This window comes from Canis lupus, chromosome 7 (genome assembly GCF_003254725.2).
Source record: "Canis lupus dingo isolate Sandy chromosome 7, ASM325472v2, whole genome shotgun sequence".
NCBI lineage: Eukaryota > Metazoa > Chordata > Mammalia > Carnivora > Canidae > Canis > Canis lupus.
Genome location: NC_064249.1, coordinates 5,038,670 through 5,052,073, shown reverse-complemented (window position 1 = coordinate 5,052,073; position 13,404 = coordinate 5,038,670). Strand labels below are relative to the sequence as shown.

Genomic DNA, 13,404 nt, shown 5'->3' with positions numbered 1-13,404 from the left:
TTCAGACAGCTGAGATGTAGCCTAAAGCCAGTCTGTGACTTACACAAGGGCACTTAGGCCCACGTGCTGATTCTTTGATGTCATTACAAATAATCACAGGGGTAATAGATGAGTAATCCTCACCCTCAAAAGAAGGACATTCTTTCACATACAAATATATAATACATAGGAACACGCTTCACTCCAGTTTGGAATTTGTTGTTGAACTTGATGTAGATCGTGGTTATGTTTGCTTGGTTAGTGTGGTACATTGCCCAATGTCCCAGAGTTGCAGCTCTGATTACTGTGTGTAGCAACCCAAAGCTACTTGGGCATCAGAAGAAGCATATACATTTGTATCATTAGGATTGAAACAAGATCTTAGGGGTCCCTCTGTTGAAGGTTTAGAAGGGGACAGGTTCAGAATCTACCATTGATGCTGTCAGGCATGACAGAGAATTTCAGGATCCACCAAGTGCTCAGAGTTTTTATAGCATGTAGACAAATCCAGTGGTGCATTAAATTGTCAGCTGCAGATGCTGCTAGATTCAGTTAGACCATCTGATTGTTTGCCAGTCTGCAATGCTGTGTCTAGGGGACAAGGAGAATATGAATTGCCCCCTTTCCCTGAACCACCTGGGGTCTACAGTGTCCTGTCCTCAGGTGCTAGGATTGTTGTTCTCCCTCCATCGCCATGAAACTGGTGTGCCCCATCCTGGGAGCTGTAACTTTACTTTTTCTCCAGTCATCTGTTTGAACCAATACCTTTCAGTGACAAGACTCAGATATAAATAGGAAATGGCCATTTAAAAGACTGACAGCAATCTATTATATCTTCTAAATTTGTCCACGTGGGCCATTGGTAGAAGAATCAGTAGGCAGTATTTTCAACCAAGTAAGTGGTCATTGTCTTAATGATTTAGGACTGTGTCAATTCAATAAAAGAATCCACATAGCTGAGTCAGAGTTAAGTTTTAATCCCTTAGTCTCCCCTATAGGTAGGCTACCACTCAGCGTGTATGCAAATCAAGCTGGTCTGGAATCATCATTAGGGGAAAGAAAGAAACTTCAGGCACATTATGCAGAATTATGAATTTTCAAAATAATCTATATGACCCTTCACCCCTTTCATCCCGATCATTACCCAGGAGGTGGCCTACACAAGATTAACCTTTTCTGATGGTGGCTATATTTTGTGCCCTAACTGCCTCAATAAGGTGTGTGGACCAGAAAGAAGTGAAGGAGATATAGTTACAAATCTTTTGAGGTTGGGGCACCTGGGTGGCTCAGTGTGTTGGATATCAGACTCTTGATTTCGGCTCAGGTAATGATCTTGGGCTAACCCCATTGGGCTCTCTGGAGAATCTGCTTATTCTTTTCCCTCTGCTCCTCCTCTGGCTCTATCTCTTTCTTTTTTCTTTTTTTTTCTTTTCTTCTTTTTATCTCTTTCTCTTTATCCAACCCCCTCTCAAATAAAGAAGTAAATAAAATCTTGGAAAAAAAATCTTTTGGGATTGATTTTTCAAAAGTCTACCCTGCATCGCTCAAACTTGCTTGCTGTAAGAAACCACCCTGAATATTGGCCCAGGTAATGAAGGGTTAGGGTCTTGCCTTCTTGGTACACCCAGAGAGAATATGCAGACTGACTCTCAGGGAAGATTGATTCTCTGACACATGCCCATTTATCTGTTTTTCATTATTCATCACCTCCCAGTACCTGTCCATGTTAGAATTACCTTCCTATGGTATATTCTCAGCCAAGTCCCTCTACTTCTGCATTGGATCTTCAGTGACTCAAGGACTTTTCTTTACCAGTTATTCCTTCTAAATCTTACATCATTGATTTCTACTCTATTCTAAATCACTCTCATCAATTTGGTTATCTTCCATCTGAAAAAACAAACATCTCTAGAATGCATCTCTAGGTATCATCCTACTTCTCTATGCTAACTTCCTCCAGAGAGATGTCTATACTTACTCTACTGTCTCACTCTCTTAACCGTCTCCAGTCAGGCTGTTCCCATAGCTTCAGTGAAAACCTTCTCGTCAACAATACCCATTTTGCCAATTCAAAGCTTAGTTTTTGGTTCTCATCTTACTTGACCTGTCACTACTATTTTACAGCTGCTCTCCCCCATGTTCTGGATACAATGTCTTTATTTAAGATCTGTCCCCTTTTCTTCTTACTCACTGCCATTCTATTGGTTTTGCCTCATTTCTTAATCTCTAAATGCCAGAGTCCCCTAGGATTCAGTCTTTGGGCATCTTCTCTTTTCCATCTACACTCACTCTCTAGGAAATCCATGCACTGTCTTGACTTTAAATTTATATAGATATTTCTAACACTAAAACTTTTGTCTCCAGCTCTAGCCTCTTTCCTGAGCTTTCCTTAGCTTTTCCACTTAGAAAATGAAAATTATTTTCAAACATAATTGACCCCAAATGAAACTTTTAAAATTTTTCTTTCTCCATGCATACATTTCAAAACAAGAAAAGCAAAGCAAACAAGCAACAACAAAACTAATAACTACAACAGTGAAACAAAAATACTTTTTTCCCCTATTTTGATAATGTTAGCAATATTCACCCAGTTGGACCAAAAATTTAAGAAGTCATATTTGATTTCTTTCTTTGACTTCACATCCAATTCATCTTCAAGTTTTATAGGCTTCTCCTTCAAGATGTATCCCAAGCATGACCAACTCTCCCCACCTCTTCCATTTCTACTTTAGACCAAGCTGCTGCCATATCTTACCTTAACTACTGCAATAGCTATCTAGATTTTTTGGGTGTTTCTATTCTTAACTTCTTAAATTTGTTTTCTGTGCAGCTGTTAAAGTAACTTTTAATGTACAAGGGATCATATAGGTCTTCCATTCAAACAATCCAATGGTTCCCATTAGACTGCGTAAAACCCATATTCCTTAACATGTTCGACAAGCTCCTGACCTTGGCCTTCCTCTCCAAAATCACTTCCTGACTTCTCACTCTATTTCCTCTAACTAGACTGGTTTCTTGGAGTTCCTTGATTAGGCCAAACTTAGTCCCAAATTGGAGGCTTTACATTTACTTTTCTTTCTTTTTTAAATATTCCAAGGCATCAAGAAGGTGTTTCATTTACTCTTTTAGATCTTTGTTCAAATGCCACTTCTCCAGAGAGGTCTTTCTGGACTTCACTAAATTAAATGCCCCCACTCTACACTCCAACATATACATACACATACTCTATTTCTTTTTTTTAAAGATTATTTATTTACTTATTCATGAGAGACACACACAGAGAGAGGCAGAGACATAGGCAGAGAGAGAAGCAGGCTCCATGCAGGGAGCCTGATGTGGGACTTGATCCCAGGACCCTGGGACCACACTCTGAGCCGAAGGCAGAGGCTCAACTGCTGAGCCACCCAGGTGTCCCCACATACGCTATTTCTTCACCTGAATTAATTTCTTCATATTATTTATTACTACATGATCGATGCACACATGCACACGTGTGCACACACACACACATTTGTTGATTTTTAGCTCCCCCTCCCAGCCCTGACTAGAATTGTCCACTATGAAATAAGTTTTGAATGTTTTGCTGATGAAGTAGCCCCAGGACCCAGCACAGTGCCTGGTTCATAATAGGAGGCCCAACAAATATTTATTGAATATAAAAGCTGAAACCATTCAATGGAAGCTTCAGTCAAATCTCAGAACTCTCAGGGGGCAAGTACTGATCATCAGTCCACATATCAGGTAAAATTTTACTCTCAGCAGCTGAAAACAGTAATGAATCCTAGGGAGATTCTTTCATTCTCCTAAACCAAGTATAGTTAGTTGCGGTTCAGAATTCTTGCCCCAAATATGGTCTATGCTAACTTTGATAAATTAAGTTTTCCATGCTAGCTGACATCATAATTTTTAAAAATGTGTTCTGTATATTTCTGATTGATCTTCAATTTTTAGGAGCATCTAACATCTTTAAGTTTCTCAGTTCCAACTTTCTTCTTGTCAAGAATTTAAAGATTTGCAAAGAAAAACTCAAACACATATGAGCTTGTATTTTTTATAAGAAATCTTTTTATTAAAAGTGAAATCTTTTAAAATTTGTTTGAACTCTTTTTTTTATGATTTCATGATCTCTTTTTTTTTTTTTAATGGATCATGCCAACTCTATACAAGTTCTTGGGAATGCGATTACAAGCACTTTATAGCTTAGGGCAAAGTTGCCCTGTCTTTATGCCTACTATTTCCCTCTGGCAGGAAGGGAAATGAGTCAAATGAGTATTTTTAGTTTACTGGTTTGCGACCAAAGTAACTTTACCAGTTAGATGTTGTTATATGTCTACCCTTGTCGAGTTGGCTTCTCAAGGCAAGGGCACAAGGTTTTGTTGACATATAACAATTTTTAAACCTTTTTTTTCCATTTTGACTTCCTGGTTGATCTCCCATAGTGTGTGAGGGGGGATACAAAAGGATAGGATAAGACTGTGTGTGGGTAGGCTGGCACATATGAAACTTTCAGTACTTTCCAAGTATCACACAATGATGCAGATGCTAGCCAACTGCTTAAGATTTTATAAGTCCTACCACGTAAATTAGGCTGCTCTCTACAGACGTCAATTTTTATTTAAATTGGATTCACAGTTTAGATCAAGAGCTCTTTATTGTTTGAATTTTTCCAGATAATTATTAAATATCTGTTTTATAGACAGAGATTAGCCTGATATACTCCCATTTTTCTTCATACTTGATCTTTCTCTCTTGTTCATTCTTGCTCCCATCTCTCTCTCTCTTTCAGTTATAGTCATTCTTAAGAAATTCACTAAAATTTTACATGAAGGATTCCTCGATCCAAAACTCTGTCAAACCTTCTTAACAAAAATGGATGTATTTTTGATGCATCTGAGATGTACTTTTGTAAATTTCAGGCTTGTTTTTAATTCCTCTGCTGGTAGTCTCTGACCCCAAAAAGAAAGGTCTGAGTGAAACATTTCGTAAGTGTCACAGATACTCAACTGTTATAAGCTATCTGTGTTTTGCTTTCCTCAATGGGTTTTCTTCAAAAACATCTCTCTCAAAATTGTAGTTTAACTTCTACTGAAAAACTGTCATAATTCAGATATGATGATTTTACTTCCTTCTTTTTTGTTTTGTCTTCTGTAAATAATTTATTGAAGTATAACACACAAGCAGAAAAGTGTATACTTCATACATTCGTAGCTCAATAAATTTGTTAGCTACTTTCCTTTGAAGGGGGCAACTAGATAGGTAGTAACCAAAACTCAGCTCAGTAAAAGGAGTGATTTTCAAATAACTAAAGCTGTCTATAAATGGGACAAGCATCTTTGTGATGAAATAAGATTCTGCATGATTGGAATTATTTTTCATGAGTAGGAAAGATGAGATCTTGCATTGAATGATAGGTTGGACTAGATGACCTCTGATTTTTTTCAACTCTAAGAATGTATGAAAAAACAAACTGAAGATCAGTGTCCTAGAGGTTGCATCAAGGCAATTATAAATGTGCATAATGAAATTCTATTTTCTAATCATCAGAGAAGATGATATTTAACAGGTCTTTAAAAATGACTTTTTAAGACCATTCAGTAAGTTAATTGAAAGAAGAGTGGGTTGGGTTTTTGTTTTGTTTCCTACATTCATAGAATATTATATTGTAAATTAGGAATATTATCACTGAAGTCTGGGGCTGAAGGTTAGAGTAAGTTTCATAAAGTGAAAGATGTATATCTAATCCTATTATTTGGGTGAATTTTGACCAATAGCAAAATCTGTATGTCTCCTCTGATTAAAGCTAACACAGTTTTATTTTAACACAAAGATGTTACCTGGGTGATGACTATAAAACTTTTTCATAGCTATGTATCCCAAATTCAAAAATAGAATTAAGATTTCATTTTTGTGTACTTTTTCATGGTGAGACATTTGTTTCTTTAATATTCTTCCATATGGTGGCCATTTCATTTTGTGATTTAAATGTTTTAATAAGCTATTTTGTTTCAATGATTTAATAAATAAGAAAAGAGGAAAATAAAGACAAAAATTTGTCTAATTTTCTCCTTAACACCTGGGTTCTAGAAAGTCCAAGGTGATTAAATTGAAGGCAGCATTGCTTTTGAGTTACCTATTAAACAATATTCTGGAATATCATCAAAAGTTTTGGCAAAGAAGAATCATTTTTGGATGGGAGGTTAAACAAAGGCCCCGGCCTCAAATTTATCTATGTCTTTGAGTGAGTTTTAACACCATTGACCTGGCCAAACTCCAATAACATTCATTATATCTTGCCTGTCTCAATCGACCTTGAAATTTTAATAAGGCCCTATATTTCTTGTCTTAACCCACTTTCATAATATTGCTTGGAGCAGCCATCCAGCTGTGGTTTTTCACTTAAGTAGCTAGATTTATCTAGCTGTTAAGGGCATCCTTGTATCTCTTATTCCCCCACAGAAGCAAGAAGAAGCTCAGTGAATTTGTTCCAGTGAAAAGATTTGAACAGCTTAGACAAATAGGTAAGAAAATCCAAGTAAGATAATCCAATTTCTTATACTGCATTCATTAGGAAAAATGATAGAAGCAGGCACCCAGCTGAGCACTTAACTTCAACCACAGTTAAATTCTGCAAAGCCCCAAAAGGTAAAATGTTACAAGAAATTAAAACACCGGGAAAGCTTTACACCAAGATACATTCCAGATCATCTGAAGCCTTTTGCCTTTGAATTCTCACAGTTGGCTCTTGGGCGCTTTGATCCATCCTGTCTGAACACATCACCATGCCAAGTTACACAAAGCAGCCCAGCAGGACTGACAAGGCCCAGGAGCCAGTGCAAGTGTGTGTCTGGCGCATCTCTTCTAGTTGAACTGTCCTCATTGGTGAGGATTTTTAGCATGCAAACCATGTACCTAAGAACAGTAGGAAAAGAGAAGAGATTCCTCAGCTCCTTCTTGTTTCTAGGGAAGGATATATTTCCTTTCATGACCCCACTATCTCATCTGACAACCATTCCCTTTTGAATTAATACTCTTAGATCCTGTAAGATCATTAATTAATATCAACTTCATGAATCTTCATCTAAGCAATACCTCACTAGACCTTTCAGTTTCCATTAAATGGGTTCCCCATTCTGATTTTCTCTCATTGTCCCCCTTTTCTTATTTTAACTTGCTCAAGCAATGTATATTGAAGAAATTAGAGGATTTTTCGGTGATTTTAAGGAATAAATTGGAATAGAGAAATAAGAGAAGTTTAGACTACTTGAGTCACTCAGATTGTCTGCATAATCCCCATTTACTTAATATTTTGTAGGCAAGTGTAGATTACAAAAAGTACGCTGAGACAGTATTCTTTCAGTTGCACAGAGTAAGTATATAACCCTTCAACAGGCCAACCCCAAATGCAGTTGAAAACCTACGTATAATTTTTGACTCTCTCCCCACCAACAAAATTTAACCACTTAGTAGCCTACTGTTGACTAAAAGTCTTACCTACAACATAAATAATTGATTAACACATACTTTCTATGTTTACATGTATTACACACGGTCTTCTTACAATAAAGTAAGCTAGAGAAAAGAAATGTTTTTAGGGAAATCACAGGAAGAGAAAATACATTTACAGTGCTCCTGTATTTATTAAGAAAAAAATCTTCATGTAAATGGACCTGCACAGTTCAAGAGTCAACTGTAAAGATTCTCTATCTTTAACTGTAAAGATAAAAAACAAAGGTTTTTTATATGGAGAATTTAGATGTAAATTTAATTTGTATATGTGCAATGAAAAGTGCCTCCACAATGAACATAATTATGGTTTGTTCTATGTAGCAAATTCTCTAGCTGTAATGTGTACAATTGATATGGTCAAACCAATAACCCATAGAAAATGGTTAAAGACACAAGAGATTATGCACATAGCCTTTGATTTGTCAGATAACAGTACAGCTCATTGCAGTAGTAATAATGAGCATTGTTCTTGTCTTAAATCAATATAAAAACTTTCCACAGCCACTTAATGCACAGGAAAAATTTTAGAAATTTACACATTGATTGGCAAAGTCAAGTACATACCGACCATGAGATAGCTGAACTTCTTAAAAATGTTCTGCACTCTTTAATGTGAGGGAGCCAAATAATTTATGGGCTTTGGGGAGTAAACTCTAGTCTGCAGATGTGCTTGATGCTTTCCAAACAGCCTCTCCTCCCCTAGGCCATAGGAGTTTGACTCAATAGGTCGTGTTCAAATACATACGGTGTGCCTAGCACTGTGCTGGGAATTCCTTATTGAGCAAAATGCAGTGGAATTGTGATGATGGTTGAAAGCATGGGCTGTGGAGCCAGACTTCCTAAATGTGAAGGCAGATTATTCTGTGTTCTTCTATTTCCTCACTTACAAAAAAAAAAAACAGGTAATAATAATAATGTAATTTACAGAGTGGTTGTAAGGAATAAATGATGATAATATACACCAAATTTCAGCTGTTCAGAAGAGAACAGCTTCTGGCTCACAGAAAGCCCAATATAAGTATTTTCCATCACGATGTATCCCCCTTGAGCCTAGGGATTGGCGGGCTCACATTTTTTTCTCCAATATTTTGCACCATGCCTGGTACAGACTTAAGAGTCAATAAAGTATGTGATAGATGAATGAATGAAAAAAGTTTTCTTTTAATGATACATAGACAACTCAAATTTGTTAATTCATTCAATAATTTATACTTTTGTTAGTATAAGAAAGTAAATATCAGATCATTGATTCTACAATGATCATTCTAAGATGATAAAACATTTTCTAAAGAACCATCTATATAGAGTCTATTTTTAACGCCAAATGAACCTGTTTCTCAATTGTATCCAGCAGAAGCTACAAAGAAAATATGCCAAAACAAAAAGTGTCATTAAAAAACCATATGTGTATGCATCTGAATGTACAATAATAAACAACTCTTGATCATGCATTCAAAAAATATTTATTAAGAGCAGACGTTTTGCGAGGCACTGCTGCATGCCCTGAAATAACTAAACAGACAATAATCTTTGCCATCATGTAGCTTATATTCTAGGGAAGGAGAAAGACAATAAAGGTAAACTTACTAGAATTCATTTTCAGGGTGTATTTTGCTGCTCTTTTAAACCTCTCTGACCTGTCCAGATGCAGGCCTGTTCCAAATCAACCATTCTACAGGAGTTAGAGTTCTTCTGTAAGAGAAGTAGAAAATTGGTAACTGCCCTCAAAATATCTCCTAGGATAAGGTTATAGGTCTGCTGGTTTTGCTGCAGAATTCTGGAGGTCTGTTTCAGAATTTTTCATAGACTTGAATGGGCCCACAATTACAGTTTGAGAATTCTTCACCCTCCTATGCTATTCTCCACTCCTAGTTGCTTATCCGTCTCTCCCCTTGCCTTGTGGGATAAATGGATCTTCTTTTAGTAAACACATAAAATATCTATATTGCTGTAGGCTTTCCATATGGACCCATACTAAGATTGTTGATACTTGGGAAGGCTGAAAAATAGGGATCATACTAACAATTCTTAAAATTTTCTAAGCTTCATCTCTGTGTGGTCCAGATACCTCTGGACAGGTTACCCTCTCTTTCTGCCTCTTGAAAATACCTCTACATGGCTATGAATAAGCATGCTCAGAAGGTTGAATTAAGGACCTGCTACACACAGAAATTCTCTACTTTTTCAAGACAACTCCTACTTAAATCACTCTTTGTTAAATTGTCCAATGTTCCTTTTACAAAGACCTTTTTTAGATATTTTAGAGTTCAAAGTTGAAAGACATGTCTTTTGACAATGTGATATGCTCCCTCCTTCTTGGGCAATGTGGTCCCTACAAATTCATAATATTTCCCTTTTTGTGTTGGCTGCCATGAGGCTCAGGATTCATTTTCTCTTCAGTGTCAATAAGTTTAAGTTTTCCAAGCTTCAGTTTTCTGGGACACTTATTCTCCTCTTTATACATTTTCATGTTATTAAAATAACCTGTTGCATTTCCGTTTTACTGACTACCAGTTTATTTGAAATGATGGCTTTTAGTGTAAGCTAGAAAAAGTATAAGTCCTTTTGCAAATGGAAAGAGAATAAAGAAGCAAAGAAATAATTCCAGACAATGGCTATTAAGTCTTAAAACCAGCAGAAATTCATAAGAGCTTTGCAACAGGCTCAAATAAGCTAAATGCAGAAAATGAGGGCCTGGGGCCAAATTTTTACTTTGGATGTGGCTTAGTTATAGCAGACCCAATAATTTTAAAAGAAAAACAAGTCACTAGCATTTAGAAGTTAGAAGATTCCAAGAACAAAACTGGATTTCTGACTTCTCTTGAATGGTCATGATGGTTTATGGTAATTACATTCTCTCTGTGCCAGGTACTGTTCTAATATTTAATCTTCTAGAAAGTCCTCTGACGTGCTACCCATATTACTGTCTACATTTCACAAATGAGGAAATTAAGGCATAGAGAGATTCAGTTACTTATTTTCCAGGATCGCACAGTTCACAAATAGCACAGCTGGCACCTGAACGTGGCTCCCGCTGGGCTCCAGACATTCCCAGATAGGCCGTGCTGTTACCTGAAAAGGAAATCCAAAGGCCTGGACCCACATTCCCACTTGACAACCTGGCATCAGTAGCCAGAACTCCAACAGTCTTGCCTCTTCAGATGATCCCCCGGTGTTTGCAGGCATTTCGGTTTATGACTCTTGTCTTAATTCTAAGTTTAGAGTATATAGGCTTGAGGAGGGAGCTGCACTTTGAATGCATTTTCTGCATTCCTAGGTGTAGTCTTTGCTTGAAGTTAATTAACATTCATGAGTCCCACGGGCCTTGAGAGTTCCTGTGAAGTCCTCAACACTGACACTTAAATGGGCAAATGAGAACCAAAATACATCTCACCGTTGCACAGCACATAAAAGCCGCTTTACCTCAATTATTCCCCAAAGCATTTCACGCTTAATTGTTTCACATTTACAGATAATAAGGACATGAATGACCACATTTGCATATTTATATTGCTCATTTGCCCTGTATGCAGTAGTCACTGCTTTAGAAGGATTTGTATACCACCTGTTCTCCATCAGTTATCTTTTCTCTGTGGTAAAGATTCTTGGTTAGAAAAAAGTGAAAGTAAAACTAATCTCCATTAAAGGTGGAGAGACTTTTAATAAAATGGGACTAGCTCTGCACTTCAGAGGATAAGCAGAAACCTTTGAAGGATTTTCTGTCTGAGGAGTTTCCAGGGAGGAAAGGATGTAATTTAGTCAGCGACTCAGCTAAGCTCATTAATTCAGGTAACTTGTTTCTAAAAAGGGAACTTTCCTCTGAAATGCTGCTATTGCAGACCGTTTTTTCCCCCCTCCATCTCCCAACTTCTAGCCCCCGAGACAAACCACTATTGTTAATTAGTTGAATTAGTTGTACATTATCATTTGTTAAAATTGCATTCCTGATTCCCAAATTGTAATTTAAATTTAAAAAAAGCAATGAGAATTGCTTTTCCCAAAATAATGTGTTTTTTTTTAATGCAAGTAGATAAAGGAAGCACTTCTTGAAACTGCTCTTTGTTATTCTCTTTGATATTCTATCAGGAAAGTATATGTCTATAATGTAGGACATAAAACTGTGAAATAGGAAGTAAGTTTTTGGATTTCTCTCTGTTTTTAGTTTTTTTCCTCATATCACCCCAACTCTTTATGGTGCCAAGTTCAACAAGTTATTTATAATAGTAATAGCAATAATATATGAGAACGTATTATACTATAATAATATGTATTCTACACATATCAGTATTAATAGGATATGTAGATATTAATACATGGCATTAATTACTAATCATACTAATCATGTTAATTACATTATTGATTATAATAAATATGTTAATTATCAATTATATGCTATAAATATATCATTGTTATCATTAGTTTTATTTTTCTATTATAATTTTTAGGCAACTTTTAATTCTCTTGTATTGGCTGATGATGGTCAAAGGGCACAAACTTTATTTATAAGATGAATAAGTTCTAGGCATCATATGTTGAGCATGGTGACTGCAGTTAACAATAGTATATTGAATACTTGAAGGTTTCTAAGAAAGTAGAGATTAAAAGTTCCCCCCCAAAAAAAGTTCTGACCACACAGAAGTAAGTATGTGAGGTGCTGGCTGTGTCAGCTAACCTTCTCGTGGTGATCATTTCACAATACATTCGTATATCAAATCATCACATTGTACACCTTAAACTTACACGAAGTTATATGTCCTTTATATCTCAATAGCTGGAAAAAAATCTGGGAAGCTAGAAAAAAAGAGAAAAAGCTGGAAAAAAAGAAAATTTCCTATTTAAAATATTTAAATATGTTCTTTTTTTTCCTCATGAAAAGACAACCCAGGGGTGTCTCTCCTTGATTTTCAGTGATCAAATACCTTTCTGATAGACATTTCCTGTTAAAACTATTTATTATTTTCTAGCCCAAGGCCGTTAAGAATATTCTGTGATAGGATTTAATAATAAGGTTATACAAACACAGTCACTTATCCATTGCAGATTCATACATCTTAGAGTGAAATTCGAAGAAAAAAAGTCATAGGAATTGTTGAAATACTTTCCCAAGAAACTATTTCCCTAGGCAAGAGTTGAAGGCAGAAACAGTTCTGTGGTAAACAGCACAAGGGATTACATGCCAATTGCAATTAGAAGAAGCACGAGAAGTCACCTAGAGACCAGAAACACAATTCCTTTTATGGCATATTAGAAACAACCCAATCTCTCTCAATAGTAGTATTCATCAAACAGCTAACATTCTGAAATTCCCTTAAGAGATTGTTGGAGTGAAAACAAATTTGTTTTTAGTGTGGTATCCTCAGGAAAGAAGCCTTATAAAATCATTTGCCTTGTTGGCCTGTCCACCTCCTATAATAACTATTGATCCCATAGGCTAATTTCACCCAACTTTGATAGAGGGTCAAAGGGTCTACAGCTGGACAGAGTCTCATAAATTTCTTGTAGTTTCTTCTGATCCCTTCAGAAGAGTTGCTTAATGATATCATTTCGAAGAGCATAAAAAAGCAAACCAAGCTTCTGCTGTGAAGTTGTCACTGTAATGGAAGATGATTACATCAGAAGTTCAAATGGAAAAGAATGTTTGTAGTTGCCTTGTAGTTTCCTGTTAACAAGCAAAGTGAGCATCATATGTAACTCCACAGACTAGCAGGCATCTTTGCTTCTGATCGTTGCATTCTGAAACTTTATTATAAATTCCACTCTTGGGTTTTGCACATCTGAGTGTCTGACTTCTTGTTGTTTACAGTTGAACTTAACCAGTTCCCAGAAGTGTATTGCCATAATGCAAAGGCTTTCTAAGAGGTGTTAGTGAGTCAGATTATAGACGGCACAAACAAGAATTAAGAAAAGTGTCAGGAAGGA

The 13,404-nt window shown here is 36.3% G+C and overlaps 1 protein-coding gene across 1 annotated transcript in view; it reads left to right on the top strand.

The window, feature by feature from the left end:
* Window positions 1–13,404, top strand: part of CRB1 (crumbs cell polarity complex component 1) — a 213,077-nt gene that overhangs the window by 115,604 nt on the left and 84,069 nt on the right. The gene's annotated exons all lie outside the window — the stretch shown is intronic.